Below are 22,398 nucleotides of genomic sequence, written 5' to 3'. Positions count from 1 at the left end.
CGGCTGCCTCCGCCGACCGAGGGCGACGGGGAGGCCGCCGCCGGCCGCCCGGGGTGCGAGCCGCGCCCACCGCACTGACCTCCTCAGGCCGCCGCCGCTCGCCCCGGACTTCGGTCCGCCGGCCCCGACCCGGCTCCTCAGCCTCCGCAGCCGCTCCGGAGCGCCTCTGGCCCCTCTCGCTCTGTTTGTTTTTGTTTTGTTCTACCCAGTAACACGGGGGCGACAGCGTGGCGGCTATTGGCCGAGAGGACGGGGTCCGGGAGCCAATCGCGGTGGCGAAGCTGCCGCTGAGGCGGCGACGGAGGGAAGTGAAACGTGGAAAGTTGGGGCGGGGCTCTGAGGGCGCCCGCGGTCGGCGCATGCGCACCGCGCTCGGGAGCCGCTCAGCGGCCAGCACGCGGGCGGGGGCCGGTGGGGAGGACCGGGATGTGGAGGCGGGTGGAGGGCTGTGCAGGGCTTGGGGCTGAGGTGCGGCCCCTTGACCGGTCCGGCCTCGGCTCTCCCCGGGGCGTCTCAGCTAATTCAGAGGCTGTGGATTTCCCGAGGCCCCCTCCGTTTCTGGGCGACGGAGGAAAACCAGCTGCCTCTCCTTACTTCTGCCGCTGGCCCTCGTTCACGCGTGGCTCCTACCGTGTGTCCACGTGCTCAGAAGTTTCTCGCGGCGAAGGCCTAATCCTTTGAGACAAACATCGTTCCCGTTTCCCAGATAAAGAGATTCAGCAGCTGAAGCTTTGCTAACCAACCAGGCCGCTGTGGTTCTTGTATTCTTTTCAAAGCTGGGTTTCTCAACCATGGCTATAGTTTGTGTCTTGAAACTGCCTTCTCTGGCTGTCTAATGTGATTTTCCCCCCCCCTCTGGCTGCCATCTCTATCTGGCCCTCATTAAGTCTGGTCGTTATCTCCTGAGATAATATGCAGTGCCACATGCTCTCCCTTGGAAAGCAAACTGACCTGCTTTCTCTAGCCTTGTTTTCCTTTAGTGTGAATGGCAATGCCAGAAGGTTCGCTTGCTCTTTTCAGAACTGCCTCCTCGCTCAGTAGCAGCTATCATCCCCTAACTTTGGCCTTTCTTCAAGTCTCCTCCTGCCTGGTACTATCTACTGCTATTACACACACACACACACTCCTTCACAAGCACTCCACTGCCTTTCTGAGGTCCTGCTTCTCAGCAGACACCCTAGAACCACAGTGTGACTTAAAGGCTTTGAGGCCAGCTCTCCACACCTCTCCTAGTCTATGAACACCCCTCCTCTGGGAACCCAGTAGACAGCTCATTGCTCCACATCTTCCCTTTTGTCTTGCCAGGTCTTTCTCATATTGCAATGCCTCTGCTAGTTGGTATCTCTGCATGGTACATCCTATCCATGGATCTTGACCTCCTGCAGTCTTTATCAAGTCTCATGCCGATATGATCCATTTTCTGAAACCTGCTTTCTCAGAGTATCAGCCAGTCTGGAGGTACTGATGGCATTCCATCTGGCAATCTTTAATCCGAGTCGCAGTCCTGGCTTGTGTCTCACTCATCCTTTCTGTGGACTGCTTAAGAAAGTGTTTTGTAGCTATATTATACCCATGCAGTAAGTATGCCTTGTGTGAGCTCACAGGGAATCCAGCAGTTGGTAGTCATTCCTGATTCTTCCTCAGGGACTTCTTCACACTACCAGCATCTGAGTTAGCTTCATTGAGCCAGGCTCAATTTTATACTCAGAGCTTCCAAACCACTCAGTTTCTTGGCTTTTTTGACTATCTGCAGCTGTCTCCTTTCTTTCTCCTAATCTGTGACCGTGGCTTCTTTTCACCCAACCCTCACTTCGCCCCTTTTCTCATTTGACTTTACTTCTTGACCCTTTCCTTCTCCCACCCTGCCATCAGCTGCAGACTTCTACTAAGTTCTCCCTTCTCCCTTTTACTCACACACATGGTATATCATCCAGGCTTTATAGGAAAGACATCCCAAAACCTAGAAAATAAGAATAAAACATAACTCCCAGTTTTACAAGGAAATCTAGGACCTCAAAAGCTGTCTGTTTAGCAAACCTGCCCCAGAGAATAGGCCTAATAGAGAATAAAATATTCAGATGCTTTCTTCTCATTATCTCAATCCTTACCCTGATAATCTGAAATCCCAAAACCCACCTTAGGATATGGTTGACCAGTTTGGGCAAGATTAGAATGATGGTCTAGCCCCAGCTCCCTGCTCTCTATAACAACCTCACTCGCTTCTCAGGACAGCTGTTTCTTTGCCAGTAAAATTCAGAAGGCATTTTCACAAGTGTATAAATTTTGCAATATTTTAATAGATATCCTAAAAAAAAAAAAAAAAAAAGTAGGGAAGAAACTGTTTTGTGGCCACATCTTAGAAAGAAAGTGTTTCGACAAAGGTAAACCTTGTTTTCTCCTGGCTCTTTTAGCACCTTTGGTGACCAGCCTAAGAAACTTAATATCGCTATTTATTTGAACCTGAAACTCCTCAAGATATCCTAGAATATGTTACAATAAACCAATTTGGGACTATAGATGACGGCCACTGTCACTAACATTCCTTCTAGCCATACTGAGCCCTGATCACCTATGCCTTTATAGCTAAACGTTTTTTTTTAAATAATAATAATAATAAATTTAAAAAAATAAACTAGAAATAGAAAAGTAACAAGGTGCCAAGAATTCTTGCCTAGCAAATCAATCTGCAAGTTATTTATTGGCTGCCTATTCTGTGAAAAGCAGCTAATTAATCCAGCTGTGTTCTTGGAAAAGGCATTTTCTATCTGAGGATGGCTAGTATCTAAAGCCTAGGACTTCTGAAGGTTCTTAGCCATTGTGTGTATTTTCTTCTCACATTATAAACTGCCATACAATCTTTGTTGTTCAAAGCCATTTGCCTATAGGCTTAACAATAATTTTGCTGTTAGACAAGATCCCCTCCCTCTTCACTCACTCTGTCCAGGATAATGAAATCGCAACTTCCGCTTCCTTTCAAAAACAACTCATTCTGGGGATGAAAAGGAAAGGAAAGACTATAACTATAACCAAGGGCAAGCCACGTCCCTGTCCAGGGGTGACAGCAGAGTCCTTGCTGTGCAATCAGATAGGCATTAAATACCTTGGTTTCCTGGTATGCTTTGGGTCTAAGCGCTGTTAAGATACACAGAGGGTTTACATGGCTCATTAAGGTTTGCGAGAAGGGAAGTACAATTTCTAATTTTTGCTTTTAAGTTATTGACTTTGTTCCTAACTGCATGGCTTTGGGCATTTCAACATCTCTTTCCCAGATCAATTAAATGCACCAATAATCTAGGCCATAAAAGAAGTTGTCTACTTTGCGAGTTCTCTGGGATTCATTCAAGTTCTAACACCTTGACAGGCTCTGCCAAGAACTTAGGAGGCACCACAGGAGTCCTGGGAGTGAAAAACAAGGGACCACAGAACTTTCCTCTAGCATCTAGAAAGGATTCAAATGAGGTAGGGGCAAAAGAACTGTCACTTTCAATCTAGGAGCTGTCTCTGGATACAAAGCTTTGAGAGTAAAACTCCATCCCAAAGGCAAGCATGATGGCAGAAGCCAAGCATGGCCGTCATACCTGTCATTCCATCAGCAGGCAGAGAGAGGCAAGAGGATGGCCAGCCTGGGCAACAACATGAAGCCATCCCCTAAACAAAAGAAGGACAAGGCAGGGGTAGGGGGGACTGGTGTTATGCTAACAGGTTAACGTAAGTAATTACTGTGGGCGACCTTGGAGCTCTTCAGAGCCTTTTCATGCTTTGAGGTCTGAGCACTCTGTTCAAACCCTTGCGTGAAACTGAGAAGCATCCATCTTTCTGGGGAGAGTAGCCCTTTTCCTTCCAAAGAACAAGCAGATGCAGTTATCATTTGCGTCAGCCTCATTTACCTTCACTGATATCTTGGCCTCCTTTTGTGGAAGCCAAGAACTTAGCAATTTCCATGAGAGGACATATCTCCTTTAGCACAAATGCTGAAACACTTGAGGCATGGCCTAAAAGAGGAAGCTGGAAAAAGAATCATAGTGATGACAACTACAATTTGCATTGTTTTAAGGTTTCCTGAGCACTCTGTGTATACTCTCACCACCTCCCAGTGATGTGGACAAGACCCTCTGTGCTTTAAAAGCAAGGGAAATGAAGCTTAAGTAGGTCACTAGTAATCATGGGACTTTTATGTGGACAGCAAATTTGGGAATTCTCTACATCAAACCTTTCGTTTGATAAATAGAGAAACAGATCCAGAGAAATTTAGTGAGTGGTCCAAATGCTCCTCACTAGTTAGAATCAAAGCCAGAAGAGAAAACAAGGTTCTGGTGCACCGGCCGTGTAGGGATCATGTAGACAGGAAGACTCCAGCTGTCTGGAAGCCAGGCCAGGCTAGATTCTTCCAACTGCTCAGCCTTGAGTCTTTTAAATGACAGTCAGGCACCTGGTCCCCAGAGCCAGCTACTATCAGATGACTCCATTTCTTCTTAAAGCCCTGGAAGTAACGATGAGGGATGGAGTATGGTAGAGAGAAAATGGGTGATGTTAAAGATGTTTCCCACCTAGACATTTTCAACAGTTTCATTCATTCCGGGCATGCAGAGCATGTGGTATGATCAGGAACACAGCACAAGAAAGCAGATGTGGCGTGCTAGCACAGTATTTACCAAGGAGCATGGAGTAACTAGTAACCGTTTACTTCACCAGTTCCGCTCCTGAGAGGCTCTGGTATATGCTGGTCTTTTGTAGAGCTTCTTTACCAAATCAGTCCTACTACATTAGCAAGTTAGGAACTAGCTCAACGAGGGATGGGGAACACCAGAGAAACATGTTTTCCTTAAAAATAAAATAAAATTTTACCACATCTCCTATACCTTATACCTTCCCTGACTTCTAAACATGTGCAAAACCCAGCTCGTCGGGCTTTGGTGATAATTGGTTATGGACCCCATGCTTTCCTGTGCTTGCTGCTCCACTGTGAGTGGTGTGGGGCTGCCCCATGCATCTCTGGGGGCATTATCTGCATTCTCCTAGAACACTGGGTTCCTGGCGAAGCCTCACACATCTCAGAACCGCCTTTCTTCTCTCTGTTGAGTATCTAAGCGCACGGAGTTGCCATTACATCCTGCTCGCCTCTGTGTCCATACAGCCTCAGCCTCCCTCCCAAGTACCAATCTTAAGGCTAGTAGTAACAAGGAGGCTGGAATAGAAAGAAGAGATTTTTTTTTCCCTGGCAGTAAGAAAGAATAATGAATGATCCAGAGTTGTGATTAAAAGAACCAGCTCTACAGAGAAATGCAGAGAAAGGGGTGTTGGGTCTGCCCAGGAAGAAGGGAGTGCCATACCAAAGAAAGTGAAGCTCATTAACCAAACCTCTGTTAATCTTAACAGAAAAATAAAATTAGGGACAAGAGAACTGGAAAGCCAAAACGTGATCTTTTTAATGCATGTTTTGTGAGTGTTTGTGTATGCATAGTTACCTGTGTGTACACCTGGATGTGAAGGCTGCAGGACAACCTAACATTGTCATCCTCAAGAACATCTGCCAACTCCTTTAGACAAGGTCTTTCCTTGGCCTAGAGCTCACCAATCAGGCCAGACGGCTAGCTAGCAAGCCCCGAGTGTCCACCTCCCTAGTGCTGGGAGCACCAGCCACATCACAACACCAGGTCTTATGTGGGGGTGCTGGACATGGAACTGGGGTCCTCATGCTAGCAATGCAAGCTCCTCCCTGACTGAACCATCTCCTTGCCCCTAGATATTGGACTCCATGAAAGATCAGACCCAGTGCAAGGGTATGGCACATGGCCTAGCGAAGACAATTAGCCCAGATTACAAAAAAACAGAACAAAACTGCGCCCAAAAGAAAGAGAGCAATCAGGGTCCAGGCAAACACAGGCAAGTGAACGGTCTCACCAAGTGCTGCGGCCTACCTTTCCCACACGACCCTTTGCTTGTGGTTTGTGCCTCTCCTTATGTTTGCAACACACACAGGTACACACACCGTGCTCTTCTTTCCAACACTTCCAAATAGGAAAATGAGGCCTGACACTTTAAACCACACCTCCAGAAAATCCCCAAACTCTGCATCTGAGCATAACCAGGGACACAGTTGGCAGTCCTTCAGCCCAACTGACAAAACTGTCCTCCAAATAGGACCTAGCTGGCAACAAGTAACCATCTGGGAACTAAGAATGCAAAGGAAAGAAAAATAACTGCAGAGGGGACAATATTCTGACCAGTGTGTCTGTGTGTGTGTGTGTGTGTGTGTGTGTGTGTGTGTGTGTGTGTTATTTTTCGATAGTTCTCTTTGAAGGCAAGGAATCTAGGTCAATGATTTATTGATGGGCTTCAAAGGATGTAAAAAAATCTTAAATTTTATGCAAGTTTTATTATGAATATGCATTTGATGGCACAGCTGCTTCATAATATTTTTCAAAAGAACAAAAAGAATCATGTCACCAAAATGATAGTTTTAGGAAATAGTACGCTATAACATTTGGATGTCTGTTCAGGGTGCGCGTTCCCCCAGGACGTGCCATCATGCTTTCCTTCCCTATGTAGGTCAAACCAGGTATAGAACAAAATGTTAGTGACTTTTCCAGGAAGAAAGCTGCACCCATCCTGACCATTTTACCAGCTGCTCAGCTGGTGGAGCCTGAGGGACTGTGGGGAGGTTGGAATGTTGTGGATCCAGAGATAAATGGTCTTGCGCTGTTGGCCCCTTAAGTATGGATGAATTGGCCACCTCTGCGTGTGACCTCACATCCTTGTGACTATTTGGTAAATTTCTTTGGAACATACAAACAATATCCTAGCTTCCCACCAACCCAAAGCTAAGAATGCCACCAGACAGCATGTAAAACCTAAAGCAGTGGCTTCCCTTTTCCTGTAACTGTCTACCTGAGGAACTCGCTCATATATTTGAGAAGAATTTTAAATTTATGAGCTTTGTTCCATTAGCATAAAAACTAACTGGAGCTGAGCAATGGTGGTTCACATCATTAATTCCCAGCAGTTGGGAGGTAGAGGTAGGTGGATTTCTTAAATCCTGGCCAGGCCTAGTCTATGGAGTGAGTTCTAGAGCAGTCAGGGTTACACAGAGAAACCCTATCTCAAAAAAAAAAAAAAAAGAAAAGAAAAAGAAAAAGAAAAAAGAAAAGAAACCTTAGTGGAACTGCTGCCATGTTGAAACATGGTATTGATGGTAACCTAAATTTGTGTTCTCAGATCATAGATCATAGTCATTTTTAGCTCTTGGAGAAATTATGACCAGTCCCCTCAGAGGTAAAAGTGGTGGGTTTATTTTGCATCATCACAAAGTATTAAAGGAACCACAACTTTAAAAATTGACTTCTGGGACCACAGTGGAGACACCATCTTAGGACATTCCAGTAGTTGCTCTAGTTATGTAGGGTAGCTACCTTGTCTATAGCAACAGGCCAGCAACAGAAGCTGAAGATCCACACATTTTCTAAACGAGAGGCACACTCCCAAGCTTATTGCTTAAAATCCATGAAGTTTCTGGGGAGGAAGCATCTTTGGTTTCTTCTGGAAATATATAGCTCTGCAAGCGTCCACCAGTTTCTTTGATGCTCTGCAGCCCAGTGTTTTCGAGCATTCTTGATCCTGGCACTCTTTTGTGCACATTCCTACCAACACCTTATGGAGCGCACGCTGAAAAAACATTGCTTCAAGAGAATGGGATTTGATGTGTTTCCAGGTCCACATCTGAGGCTCCTTAGGTCTCCATCCACATGGCCTTAGCCCTTGCTTTTATTTTCAATTACATGTATATTTGTATGTCTTTGCACAGATACATGCGCATGAGTGTAGTGCCCACGAAGCTAGAAAATAACATTGGATCCCGGGCAGCTGCTGTTAGAGGTGGTTGTGAGCCTCCTGGCATGGGTGCTAGGGCCCAAACTCAGATCTTCTGGAAGACCCAGTATGCATTCTTAACCACTGAGCCATCTCTCTAGCCCCTCAAAATAATCTCTAAGTTGGCAGATGGTGTAAGGCTCTGCTTCTCGCCAGCCCTTGTCCATATTTACACACATTTACAGCCAGAAGGTAGGGTGGCAGTTTCTGTGTATAAGCCACCTTCTCCCAGCACTTCTCAACCTGAGGGCAGCTCAGAGGGGTCCCCCAAGGCCATCAGAAAACACAGATATTCACAGTATGATTCATAACAGCAAAATCCCGGTTATGAAGTGAGAAACTGTTTTAAAAGATGGCAGCGTTAAGCCAAGAACCACTGTGTTAGAGGCCCCAGGAAGATGTTCACTGGCTAAGAATACACGTTCTTTACTCAGAGGACCAGGGTTTGATTCCCAGCACCCACAGGGCAGCTCACACCCATATGTGACTCCAGTTCCCAGGGACCTGAGACCTCCTGACCTTCTTGCACACATGTGGTACACATACACACACACAGGCAAAATACTCACATGCATTAAAAATAAATCTTAAGAATCTTTTTAGAGATCTGAGGTAGGTGTTAAGGCACCAGAACTGAGAGAAGCAAGATGGCGAAGCTGTGTCAGCTTTATCCATGGGGGTGAATTCTTGTGCTCAAGCCATACGGTGACTGATGGGCTGGCTAGGAGCCACAGGCATGGATGGAGCTGGTTTGTTTGCAACCATATAACTGCTTTGCAACCGAAGTTTACCAACCATGATTACGTGACCTTAGGAGACAAATGTGACTTTCTCCAAAGGATCAGCTGTTCCTACAAATACTGTTACTCTGCAGAAGATCTCCTAGCTCAGTTAGAATGCTGACTCTAGCTCTCTTTCAAAGATGCCTGAGTCAGTGCCAGTCCTGAGAGCGGCTTTCCCAGGGAACAGCAGAGGCCTGGGAAGGTGGTTAAGTACTACCTGTGAAATGGCTCCAGCTCTTGTACAAACCAGTAGGAAAGTAGCCTGAGGTGCTGCATTAAGACTGTATTTGCTGTAAGTCCGGGAAGCCTTATAAAATTTCTGCAGGCAGAGAGCGAGGGAAGACTTATTTGAAAGTAGAGGCCACAGGGCCAGCAACAAGCTAGAACTTGTCCCCTGGACAAGCTTCCCAGCCACAGCAGTGGGGGAGCCACAGCAGTGGGGGTTTATGTGACCTGGTGGCCAGCAAAGCCCACATGTCCAAGCAGGCTATGCTTGGCCCAGCGTCCAACTCATACAAGATACCTTTTAAAAGCACCCATTTTATCCTCTCTTTACTCCTTAGCCTCATGAAATCTAAACAGGCAGCTTCCCAGGTGAACTCTGCTCAACAAATAAAATACTCACTTTGGGCGAGTTACTTCACACTCACTGTCCCCCAGTCTCCTCTCCTGAAAACGGAGATAATTATGACACCTTTTGCACTAGGGCCCTGGTCCAAATTAAATGAAACAATATTTGTTAGGTTCTGAGTGGGAGGCCTGACATTTTGTAACAACTGGTAAATAATGCTTAGCTGCTATTGGTATTTACTTCTTGAATCCTGACTGAGCCTTCAGAGTTGAGTACTTTTCCCTTAAGCCAGAGTGTGGAGGTCCACCTTTTCCCATATCTGCTCCTGTAGCGCCACACTGGCCTCCTGCCTCCGATTTTTGTTTTCACACTGCTTGGTCCGTTGGAATTGTGGATCCCCGAAAGGCCAGACCTTGGTACTTGTAGGTACTTGCCCACAAACGTTTGGCAAAAGAGTAAAGGAACTAATAAAACTTGTATTTTCTGCAGGAGTCTATCTGGGGCTGTCCTGAGAGTTTCACTTCCTGGTTTGGCCCGTGACATTCCTGTCATTTGCTGGGCCTGCAGGGAGCTGCTCATAGCACAGCACAGCAAGCAGCCTTCACTGCTTGCAGCTGAGGCCTTGCTGTGCTGTGAACATGCAAAAAGAGGCACTGGGGTAGTTCTGTCTTCCTCTGCCCCCACCCCAGGAATGGCAAGAAGGTGAAGTTCCCCAGGGCTGCAGCTACACTGGATCCTAGGCATTATGAACAAGTTGACACACCCAGCTGGCCTGAGCTGAGGCAGAATTGAACGTCCTGGCTCGGCCCAGAGGCCAGTCTTCTTCCACGTAGTGGGCCAGCTTCAGTGGTGTGAGGTCTGCTTCAGAGGAAGAGCCGACAAAAATAAAAATGAGGGTAGCAACAAGGCGCACCGGAAGCCGTGGGTCTGGGAGGCAGAACAGAACACAGCTATTTAGGTGACTCGCCACAAAAAAAGCTCACCTCGAACAAAGAGCCAAACCTCAAGTCTATTTGCATTCAGGAGTTCCTTCATTCAGAGGGTAGGCCTGAATGCTGCTGTTGCTGGTGAGACCTAGGCTCAGGCCCACCTCTGCCAGAAAATGGAGTTGATCATAAGTGACCACTCTGAGACTCACTTTCCCCATCTGGGAGCCACTGGGAGAATTAAAGAATGAGATATGCATGTGCTAAAAGTAAACATTTACGTCATAAACATTTTCTTCATATTTGAGCACTGAAAGTGAAAAACCAGTCTCTGCAATCTTACTAGAGACGTAACACTCCTCTACACACTAACACACACACACAGCAAGCACATATGACATACAGTTACACACACTATACAGACACAAATGCCACACACACAGACATCATACACACCACATGAACGTCTCTCTCACTCACACTCCCCCCTCAGTTGAGCACACTTATGAAGCAACATAACTGTACAATTCTCCCGTTGGCTGTTTGTTCCCTAACTAGAAACAGATTGTCTTCCACTCAACTGCTTCTGGAGCAGAGTTCCTCTAAATGTGGGTCTGCTCATGATGACCTTGTTTCCTTTTTTCTAGCCATAGTCACTGGACACTGTTGTGTGGGTGTTCTGTGCAGCCCTGGCCTTTTCATTAGTTCATAAACCTAGGAACTGAGGCGATACTTGAAAAACAAAACAAACGAACAACAACAACAAAAAACCTCATAGGGACCCTGCCACTCATTGATTCCTACGTGCCTAGCACAATACAGAAAGTCTCTGTGTCCTCACCAAACCCAGAAAAAAAAAAAAATGCTGCTGCTATTCTCTTTATACAACAGAGGCTAAGAGGGAAAAACAAACAAACAAACAAACAAACAAAAACTTGCCTATCCCCACCCAAGCAGTAACAGGCAGGGCTGGGATCTAAGCTCTCTATCAACACTGAGTTTTCTACTGTCTTCTACAGTCTTGTGACACAAAACCCAGTTCAGGCCCTCAAGGAATTCCTTATCCCCTGCCCTGAATACAGCTCAGGCCATTTTTCTTCCATGTTTCCACTTAGGCTTTGCTTGGCCCAAGCACCCACCCCTCCCATTTGCTCTCTTCGAGCAAGACGTTCACTGGCTGAGAGGGCTGGAGGCCTCCACTTCGCTTGCCCCTAGCAGCGTGGCCAACACAAACTCCCCTCTGGAGAACACCATGCGCTGCAGACAAAGGCCCTGTGTGATGCTGCGTTACCTGCCCACTGGGTCATCTGTGAAAAGGCCCCGCTGGAGCAGCTGGGCTGCCAGGGCTCACACAGGCCCGAGTTCATAAACAGCTTCTCCAGCCACAGAGCTGAGAATGGACTGCAGCCAGCTGCTGCCTGTCTGGGTGCCTAGACCCTCCCAGGCCTAGCCAGCCAGAGCCCTTTTCTGGGAAAACAGCAAACAGCTGCATCCTCGGGTGTGGAGCTATGGGCTCATTCATGGGAGGAAAAAAAATGGGTCTTCCGTGTCAGGGAAAGCCTGGTTAAAATCCCAGTTCTCCCACCTTCTGCCTGACTTTAAAAAAAAAAAAAAAAAAAAAAAAGGCTTCTTCTGGCCAAATCTCGAATATAAATAAAGCTAATCACTAACTATTGTCCAGGCCTGGCTTCCTGTCTCCTTGTCTCTTAGAGGAACTGAGGTACCTGACACTGAGGTCTCCTTTGCAGTGTCCTCTGGACAGGCTAGAGTGAAGGTGTTTTCCCTGCAAGGGAGAATGTGGATGCCTGGCTGCACCTTCAACCCTATGGCTTTGTTCCTGGTTTTACTTCAACAAAATGCACTGAACATCCCACAATGTATAGCATACTAAGACTTTGTGTACAAAGATAAGCAGGGGCCTTACCCTTAAAAACACACAGATTAGACCGGCAGGAAAGATACAACCCACAAAAATAAGTATTGTGTGTGGTTAGGAGTGATAAGTGCATTAGGAAGGCTACTGATCAAAGCATAGGAACCATGAGAGCAGAGAGAGACTCCCAGCTGGGGAGGGAGGTGAAGCCATGACTAACCCCTCATGATCCTGAGTGATAGTTTGAACATGAGAGGACTAATGGTTAGCAGCTTAGGGCCATGGGAGTTGGAGCAGGATGGAGCCTTTTGTTAGTTCTGTAGAAATTCCTAGGGAGAGAGAAACATGAAACATTTTCCCAATGGGTTTTTGTTCCCTGAATGAAATAGTTCAGAATTTAAACACACAAACACAACACACACACACACACACACACACACACACACAAATGTGCAGCAGGCTAAGATGGTTGCTTGCTGCTGGCCAGTTCTGTAACCCTATGACCACTTTCTTCTGTGCACTCTCCCCAGCCATCTCCTCCCTGCATGAGAGTTGTAAAAGTGAGGTGTCTTGGGCAGCCAGCTCATGGAAATAGTCCTTTCTTGGTAGACACACTCCTGTGGGGCTTTTGCTAGCAGCTAGCTAGCAGCTGGTCTTGGCTCAGCTCTCAGTGTTCTAAGAAGTCAGCTGTTTGGGGACAGGATGTGTCAGTGAGAAGCAGCTGGCTAAGGTTGCATGGTGTGTGTGTGTGCTTGTGTGTGTGTGACACTAGGTATTTTGCAGCTGATTTCCATCTGGGTCAGAATTGTGCAGCCCTCAGCACATGTCTATCTAGAGAAGATAAGCCTGAATAGCCCGCAGCAGGACCCAGCAGCAACAAACCAGCCCTGGAGGTAAACACAGCTTTTTTGACAACTCTGAATTCCTGAAGCAGTCCTGAAGCAACAGGCAGGATCCAGGCACACCAGGGAACTTGTCTTCTTACCTGAGCCAAGTCTCACTGGCATCCATTCTTCAGCTGTAAAGTGACAATTATCTCATTAATGTGGAAACCAGGAAAAAAAAATCCCCACAAAGGCTTGTGAACGAGCAAGAGCTATGACCCCATTGCCTCAGTCTTTACTCAGAGAAAAGTCCCATTGGGTTTGCTCCTGGCTTCTGTGCTTTTCTTTACATATTAACAACAAGCTTGGGTTTCCGGCTTGAAACCATGTGATTATTAGCATGAGTTTGGCTGCTAGAGATAAATACACTGATTATTGATAGAAATGTTAAAAGGTAAAAGAAAGGGAAACAAACTGTAGAGAAGAAGAAAGACCTTAACTGCATCAGGACCAGTTAATCCTGGGACAAACAGGTCTGTACAGGTCAGTCATGTGGTCATCCTAGTATGATGCTCTGAGATCTTTTAGGACATTTCAAATGGTGGCCATAAAGAGTTTCACAAGGCAACACTTTACAGAATGTTAGTTTAGAAAACAAATTATCTTCAAATATTTCCAATTATTAAAGTTTGAGTATTTAAAGGGGAAACGCTCCAAAGTGTTGACCTCCAGACCCGCGAAGCAGCTAGGCCCTTCCGAAGTACTCTGGCCACAGTTATGTCAATTGCCTGCATATCAGGTGTGGCCCGGGGATCATAAAAAGTCAGAGACAGATGTTATTCAAAAGGTTCAAAGGCAGCCCAAGCCACCAGTGGGGTGGGAACGGGCAATCACATCCGTGCCAAACTGTGTTTACAAGTAGGTAAGACGGTCCAAACAAGCGAACTTAGTACATGTTGGCCCAGGGTGCAAATCTGTTTGACCTTTCCCCGTGTTTTTAGAGGGTGAATTTCCTCCCAACACATGTGGTTTACCCACTAGGGGAGGAGAGGGGGCGGATCAGGAAACAAGATTTGGGGCCAGACCAAACACCTAAGTTCAATGAGTCGATCTGTTGTGATTCATCTGTGTGAATCCTGTGGGGTGTTACAGAAATGGAGAGACCTGGGCACACATCTCTTCTGTGTGCCAAGCCCAGAGTTTGAGAACAAAGACCACGAAGCTGCCAGGGCTGTCCTGGAGAACTTTCAGCCTCTTAGTCAGGTAGCCTAGGCCTACAGGAGGTCCTGCATATAAAATCAGCCTCTTGACACTTCTTTCTCTAAATATATTTCTATGTATAGATAAAGGTAATTTATGTAGAACAACATGAAAATACAAATGAAAAGAGAGGAAATTTAGAAATGTCTGCAATCCCATCGTAAAAAACCAATTACCACTCCATTAATAACCACTGCTAACAAGCTATCATTTCACTCATATAAATGAGTGCCATTAATGAGATCAAGTCTGCCTTTTTTTACTCAAAAATCAAAATTAAAGAAAAAAAAAATCTCCCAGAAGGGCTGCAAAGTGCCACCTTCAGGGCAAGACACAGAATTTACAATCACAAACTCATAGCAGCTTCGGACACTTGCACTGGGCTTGTGAAAGGATGAACCTATCGATCATCTGGAATGCATAAGGGAGGGTGATCAGGGGTCCCTGCCCCTCACCACTGAGCCATTTGCTACCAATAGATTCAGGGAGAAGGAAGAGACACCTTCAGCTGTGTAGCCACTAATGATGCCTCCAGACGCTTGGATCGTTCCAATCCAGTGGGTGACAAAACCAAACCAGAAGTCATGAATCTGGATAAGGGACTGATCAGGACAAGGACAAGTCTGTGTCTTGTGGTCTCCAGGTTTTCAGGTAGAAAACCTCACCTAAGCTGGGTAACGTTTTCTCAAGGGAAAATAGCACTGATAGAAGAGCAGGCACCTCTGTAACCATACATGAATGCATGTACACGCCATGCATTCCCAAGGCTCCTGCAACAGGGAAACGGGCTGGACGATGAGCAGGCACTTAGTAGGGATGGAGGAGGAAAGGCGATGGGGAGAAAGTAGTAACACACTATGGATGTGTATGAAGCCACCAAATAGCAAAACCCATCAAGAAACCATCTCCCTAACGCAATTAAAGTGAGAGAAGAACTCTGACAATAAAACTATGACCATTTTGGCAACTTGAATCCTTCATGTATTCCCAAATACAAACTCTAGTGCTAAACAAAGGCAAATAAGTAAACGAAGCTATTAAAATACCGTTAAAAAAAAAATAGGAAACATTGCATAATGTGAGGATGAGGAGGCTTCTTAAGCAAGACAGGAAGCCCAGAAGCAGACTTGAACACTGGAACGTTTTGAACTCCAACATGATGAGAGAGAGTGCACATAAAGTTCAAGAACAGATGCCAGCCTTGGGTGAATATTCTCAGCTTTCAGCAGGCAAAGGATTGGTATTTCTCACCAAGCACAGACCACCAGTACCCACTACCTTCTGACTCTGGCTTCCACCCCCTCTTATGGTGGAACATTGTCTGTCTGTCTGTCTATCTGTCTGTCTCTCTCTCTCTCTCTCTTTCTCTGTGGACTAATTTCCACAGTTAGTATACAAAGAATGCTCAGCTTGAATATCTGAAAGGAAAGATAGGTGAGGAATATAAATAAAGAATTCAGAGGAAAAGACAAATGGTAAATAAAAACAAAAAGATGTCCAACCTTGCTGTTGTCAGGAAAATTCAAAAGTTTAAAAATTAATTGACCCCAGTGCTTGAACACATGGAAATGAGTGCTCATGTACTGCTAGTGCGAGTTTAGACCAGCACACTTTAGAACAGGCTGGTTGGCCACCTCTTCTAGAGTTTTAAGTGTATCTACTTTTTGACCCAGCAACACCACTTCTGCAAGATCAGAATAACACAAATTCATAAACATATATGTTCATTGCAGCAAGATCTATAATAGAAAATCATTTTAAACAAGCTAAATAGTCATCAGTAGGTTGTTAATTATTACATATCCATATTAGAAAACACTAGTTAGTCAATGAGAAGGATGCTTCATGAGTGTAAGCTTTGAACTGATACATATGGTATATTGTTGGGCAGAAGCAAAATGTGTTAGACCACTTATATTTGATTTATAAAAACATATACATTTACCTATTTGCGTCAATATAAACCTTGGGGAAAGTCTGAAGCATTAGGAGCAAAGTGTTCATGAGACGTGTCTGGGGAAGACAGGAGCTTTTCTCTTGTCTGTTTAACAGGTTCAGCCATTATTCGGTGTTGCATTCTTTTACTGACCCTTGGTAGAGTCATCCCTTGTGGGGCTCAGGAGATGGCTCGGTGGAGAAAGGCTTGCTGTGCAGGCATGAAGACTTGGACCTCCAGCACCCACATAAACGCTGGGCACAGCAGCGCACGGCTACAGCCCTCCACTGATGCAGCAAGGCCAGGCAGACCCCAGCGCTAACTGGCCAACTCGTTTAGCTGAACCAAGGGGCTCCAGGTTCAGTGAGAGAATAGATCTCAAAAAAGTCTGCAAGGCAATGAGAAAGAGAGACACTCAATGTTGACCTCTGGCCTCCATGCATATACATATGTATATGTATATGCCTGAGTGAGTACAACGGTGTTTGCACATACACAAGTATATACATACCAAGCTGTTACTTGCCAATTGACAAACTACAAAGTGACAAAACTTAGTCTGGGTAACATTCCCCTGACCCTCCAAGCCTACCTTCATTCCACATTGCCAAACTACTCCCAGAGTAGGTTAGCAAAAATAGCTTGCACTAGTCTGCCTAGTTTCTTAAGCACCTACTCTGGCAGAGGTCAGTCTATACTCAGTGCTACAGTCATTTCTTGAATGACTTCTGGATAGGGGTGAGCCATGATGTCCTTGGTAATGTTCTTCTTCCAACCCATTTTCCCTATTACAGGAGCCTTGGAATTCCATGGCAGATGCTGAGGGTAGCCGCCAAGGCACATGAATGTTTTTTCAAGGCTATGTTTCCCTTGAGAAAAGATTGCCTCATTTAGGTGAGATTTTCTACTACAAAACTACCCCCATGAGGGGACCAGACTACCAACCAATGCTTCCACAGATCACAGGTGTGATGGTTCCTGTGGATGGGGATACCTGTTTCTTTTGTGTACTATTTCTCCAGTTGGAGCAGAGGGGGAAAGGACAGCATCCATTCTGGGAGGACCAAGAGATTACTATGTGCACTTTTGAAGGCTGCAGCCATGAGTAGTAGCCAACCCGTGGGAAGGAAGGCATGCCTTTGCATTGAGAGGGGCACCTGCACCCCTGCTGTCCTGGGACATCCTGAGACACCAACTTAGCCATTCTCTCTAAAGAGTGGGGGAAAGTCACTGACTGGGCACAGCTGCTGAGTCCCACGTCATGTTTTTTTATGCTGTGCTACCTTTGGCTGACTCTCTGGCTTCTAGCCTGAGCCAACACCACAGTGCCACCCCACCCCGGTTGACATTCTGGACTTGGCTTTCTCCCAGCTGGTCTCGTGGCACTCACCTGATTCTATCTTACTTGTGCACCCGGAACTGCTCCAACAGAGAGCCATTCTAGGAAGACATACTCCAGCCAAGAAAACCAGTGACAAGTTGACACATTTAGAGTCCAGAAGCTGTCAGGGCCATTTTGTCTCATCAGCCTATCCATGGGCACACAAGAGCTAGCCAGTTTCCAACATCCTGCGCTGGATGGTATGCCCTGCAAGGACAGTGGCCATATTGTATTTCCACACAGAACCCACAGGGCTTCCTCCAAGAGCCACACAAATACTGGGTGAATCTACTTACATCCCTTCTTCCTTGCCACACCTGAGGACATTGCAGGTGGCCCACTAAAGCGGGGACTGGTGATGTTGTCCTAAAAACAAGTAATTAGTAAGTATTTTAGGTTTTGTGGGTCTTAAGAGGCAGATTGGTGTTGTTATCTAGGTACTTTTAAAAAGCAAAAGAGAAAACAGATTTCTATGAGATTTTCTTTCTGTATCCTTGGCTGTCCTGGAACTCACTCTGTAGATCAGGCTGGCCTCAAACTCAGAGATCTGCCTGCCTCTGCCTCCCAAGAGCTGAAATTAAGGGCCTGTGTCAACACCACCTGCCTAGATGTTTTCAAAGAGAGAGATTTCACCAGGAGGTGGTGGCCCACGCCTTTAAAACAGGTGTCCTAATGAGAAAAGTTAACTTCCTTTCTGAGGAATAATGTTTGGTCTAGTTGGGATTCAAAGTGTCTTCTATCATTAAAATCTACTTCCAATGTTCATCTATCTGAGTTTGAGAGGGGCAATTCAATTTAACATTACATGCATATGATAAAATATTCCTTTTTTCTTTAATAGTTTTTAGTAGGCAGACAGCAAACTAATATGTCAAACCTTCCAAGATAATATGGATTAAGATATTTTCATACTTTCCTCCTCCTCTGCCTCTCCAACATCCCATTTAAAACGTGTTATTACTTCATTTCCCATATGTGTGTGTGCTGCCTGCATGCACATCGCGCACCGTGCGCACGCCCGCTGTTCCCGGAAGCCAGGAAAGGATTTCAGTTCCCCATAACTGAATTTACAGAGGGTTGTGAGAACCAGCCCTGGGTCCCCAGGAAGAGCAGCCAGCGCTCTCAACTGCTGAGCCACCTCTCCAAATCCCAGACTTTCCACTTTTTACAACATTCTTCAAGAAGGAAGCAAAACTAGACCAAGAACTCAGCAAAGCACCTAACAACAGCCGTATATGCCGCCTGGAAAACTATTGCTCAGCAGCCAGCAGGGCAGGGCAAGAGTTGGAGTTCCTGTGGCTTTTTCCATTTCCAAGGCTGGTGTTAGCTCTTTGTCAATGACATGAAAGCCAAAACCCACTAGCTGTTCCCCAGCCCAAACCACAGGGAGAGGGAGGCCTCCCAGAGACTGAATTTAATGGAAAACAGTTGTTCTTGCCGAGTCCTGGTCCCCAAAAGAACAAATTTAAATCTAAAAAATCTTGTTGCATCTTAAAACCATATCACTGGGGAAGACAGCTGGCCGCAGTGCAGAGCCCAGTGCTCTCAAAACAACATCAATAATGCAGGGCAGGGACCTGACGGGGGGCTTGAGAAATCATCAATCATTCAACACACTCCTCAATAGTCTGTGATGGGCTGGGCATATAGCAGGGCTTAGGCATACAGAAAGCCGACAAACAGCCTCTCTCTTGTGGAGTTTATGGCATTCATTCCTCAGGATATTGATTCCAGAACTCCCTCATGGAACCCCAAATCCATGAGTGCTCAAGTCCCCATGTAAAATGGCATAGTGTTTGTATATAATGTACATATATCTTTTCATATACCTTAAAATATCTCTATATTATTTACAGCTGTTAATGTAGTGTAAATGTTAAGTGACTGGTTATAGCATATTACTAAGGGAATCATGTTCATATACATTCAACACAGACACTTTTTCCTAACGGTTTTGATTTATAGCTAGTTGGGTCTATAGATGTAGAACCCATGGATATGAAAAACTGAATTACTATTTGACTTCATTTAATCTTTGAGACGGGTCTCCTTTGCTCAGGCTGAGTGCAGACTTTGTATGTAGCTGAGGATGACCACAAACTTGTGGGCATGCTGCCTCTTCCTCCTTACAGCTGGAGTCACAATATGTGCCACTCTGCCCAGCTTATACATCCTGTGTGTTAAACCAGTGCTCTGTGCATGCGAGGCAAGCACACTGCCAACGAGCTACCTCCCAAATCCACGAAGTACGGGGTAAAGCCCAAAAGGTCCAAAACTCTCCCGGCATACTTCAGGAAGGTGAACAGCTCAAAATAGCTTCAGGAAGTTCCCAGAACTGACCAGATTCAGTAAGCCTCTCTCTACCAGAGTAAGAAATAAAAGCTGAGCATCCTTGTTAGACTGAAGGAAGATGAGCTGCAAAGATTCAGACAAGCCAAGCTGCAAAGAAGACTGAGACCAGACCAGGTGTCTGGAAGAAGCAAAAACCAGCCGAGCTGCCTGAAAGACGTTTAGACCAATTGAATCGCTTGGAAAGGACATTCTCCAACCTGTTGAGCCTTCGGCAGACTGTGTCGTTTTTGAGCTGTCACACATGCTGGAGTGGGCTTTGATGATGCAGCTGACTTTGAGTCATGTCTGTTCCTGTAAATAAACCCTCACCCACATTCCCGTAAGTAACCCCAAGAAACTTCATTGGCTCACCAAGTTAGACTTCAGTGGAGTCCACGCTTTGGTTTACTGTGGACTCCCTATGTGGAGTAGGTAGATGTGTTACCTCTCCCCAGGGAAAGTTTTTTCACCAAGCGGCAGCAACCACCACTACTCAACTGTCAGTGCTTTCCCAAAGAATAGCAGAGATGCCCAGGACCTTGCCATACTCTCCACTGCTTTTGTCCTGTCAAAGTAAACGTCAACAAGTGAGAAAGGCAAATAAAATCTTTCTCAGGGGGCAGGGTATGGGGCTGGTTTTTCCAGACAGGGTTTCTCTGTGTAGTCATGCTATCCTAGAATTCTCTCTCTGAAGACCAGGCTGGCCTGGAACTCACAGATCCTCCTGACTCTGCCTCTCATATATTGGAGCAAATAAAATCTAAATATGACTGCAAAAATAGTTTTGACCTTATAAAAAAATCTGCAGTCTACATGATCACAGACAGAAATTGAGTGATCTCAGACTAGAACTTTTAAAATGTTCCTCTCCTACATCAGTGAATAAGGATGAAACGCTGTGATTGCTTAGCTCTAGAGCTGGTGAATACCTGCCTGAGGAGGGTAGGATAGACTGAGTTGTGCTGTCCAAAGAACAGGGAATGGACTCCCAAAGTAACAGTGGCATCCTCACAGGATGAAGGAGGAAGGAACACTCACAGGCAAAAGCAAACTATGTGCCTCAGTAAGTGGTTGGCCTGACTGGGGATTAGATCCATTTTAGAGGAAGCCTGAGGCGAGCAGGAGAAGACAGAGAGGATTGAAGCAGAAGTTACCAGGCGGGCCCCGCCCACCTAGGACACCAGCTCCTGCATGGAGTTTGGCAGCTTGTGAACTCAGCTCAGCACAGGGGACCCAGAAGCCAAAGCAAAGTTTGCAGAAGTTGGCTTTCTTCTACAGCAATTCTCAACAATGGTGGGTGTGACTGTTTACACATTTCCTATTTTGGCCAGGCGTGGCTCAGAAATTGGATGCCAAATGAGTCTCCAGGAGTGGTTGGTTGGGGCAAGACATAGGGCATTCCAAAATCAGAGCTGAATCAGCCACAAACTTTTTGATTTGTTTGTTTTATGAAAGTATGTGTGCACGTGTGGGGTGCATATGTCTGTGTGTGTGCATACATATGTATATGTGTGTTCACATGCGTGTGGGTACCTGTGGAAAGGGGGGCACATTTGCACGTGTGCACATGAATGCAAGCCACAGGTTGATTTTGTTGAATTCTTCTTCAGTTGTTCCCTACCTTATATATTGAGGCAAGTTCTCGCTCTTGAACCCACAACTTGCCAGTGGGGCTATTCAAGCTAGCCAGCTTGCTTGGGGGAACCCCCCATCTTTTGCTTGGAAAGCCCTTTAACGTGAGTCATCTTCAACCCCATGCAGAATTCATATTTGAAAACTGCACAATTGAATTATGAAAATCATCAAAGATTTCATATTTTAATAAGCTTAAGAGTTTGTGTTGGGCTGTACTCACAGCCTTAGACACACATGGCTGCCGGACCACAGATTGGATATGGCTACATCTACAAATTGATGAAAATTAGCTATGTCACCCCAGGCACTGCAGCTTTGAAATGGCCTGAGCTCAAACACGGTGCTTCCTGCCCAAGGCTTCTCACCAGTCCCCACCTTCTCTGCACAGTCCAGTACTCAGAACCACAGTGTGCCCGGCAGATCTGATCCCTCGGGACACATGGGAAAGCCAAAGCCTCCCAATCCCAAGGCTGACTTGGCTTTTCTTGATCACGTTTCTGCAGATTTCTGGTTGCCTCTTCCCATACTCCTTTGCAGAACCCTTAAGTAATGGCAGCATTACTTAATGGGGGCTCCACCACAACACACCCTTTTTTTCTTCTAGGGTAGTCTGGCTCTGGCCCCACGTTCTCAACTTCTACCACATTTCTTTCTTAAAACTGCAGCAGACCACCCTCACCTCCACACACACACACACACACACACACACACACACACAAACACATTCTTTGTGTTCTCATTTCTCTCTAGAATTTCTTCAAGAGCCTGGGATAGTCAGAGCAATTGGCACCAAGAACACCTTTCACCAGCCCAAACATAAATTGGGGACTGACACCAAATCCTTACAAACACCCTGAGGTGTGGACGATGGTGTGGGGGTGAGAGGGTGCTCAGGTGAGCTGTTTTTCTGTCCGTACTTCAGCCTGACAGTCATGTCTCTAAGTGTCTGTTAAGACTTTTGAGAGGACTGGGCTGCAGTCCCAGGAGAATATGCTGCTGTTCCTTTCAGTGCA

At 46.0% G+C, this 22,398-nt stretch overlaps 1 protein-coding gene across 3 annotated transcripts in view; it reads right to left on the bottom strand.

Moving 5' to 3' along the window:
- Pdcd4 (programmed cell death 4) overlaps nt 1-202 on the bottom strand; it is a 26,444-nt gene extending 26,242 nt beyond the window's left edge. For all 3 annotated transcript variants that reach the window (XM_055630125.1, XM_055630123.1, XM_055630124.1), the window contains exon 1: nt 80-202. The gene's annotated coding sequence lies outside the window, so the exon portion shown is untranslated. The remainder of the gene's footprint in view (nt 1-79) is intronic.
- Nucleotides 203-22,398: the final 22,196 nt, after the last annotated feature.

Source organism: Psammomys obesus, unplaced genomic scaffold (genome assembly GCF_907164565.1).
Source record: "Psammomys obesus unplaced genomic scaffold, mPsaObe1.curated_primary_1811, whole genome shotgun sequence".
Lineage (NCBI taxonomy): Eukaryota > Metazoa > Chordata > Mammalia > Rodentia > Muridae > Psammomys > Psammomys obesus.
The sequence above is the reverse complement of the archived record's forward strand: the minus strand, read 5'-3'. Positions and strand labels throughout refer to the sequence as shown.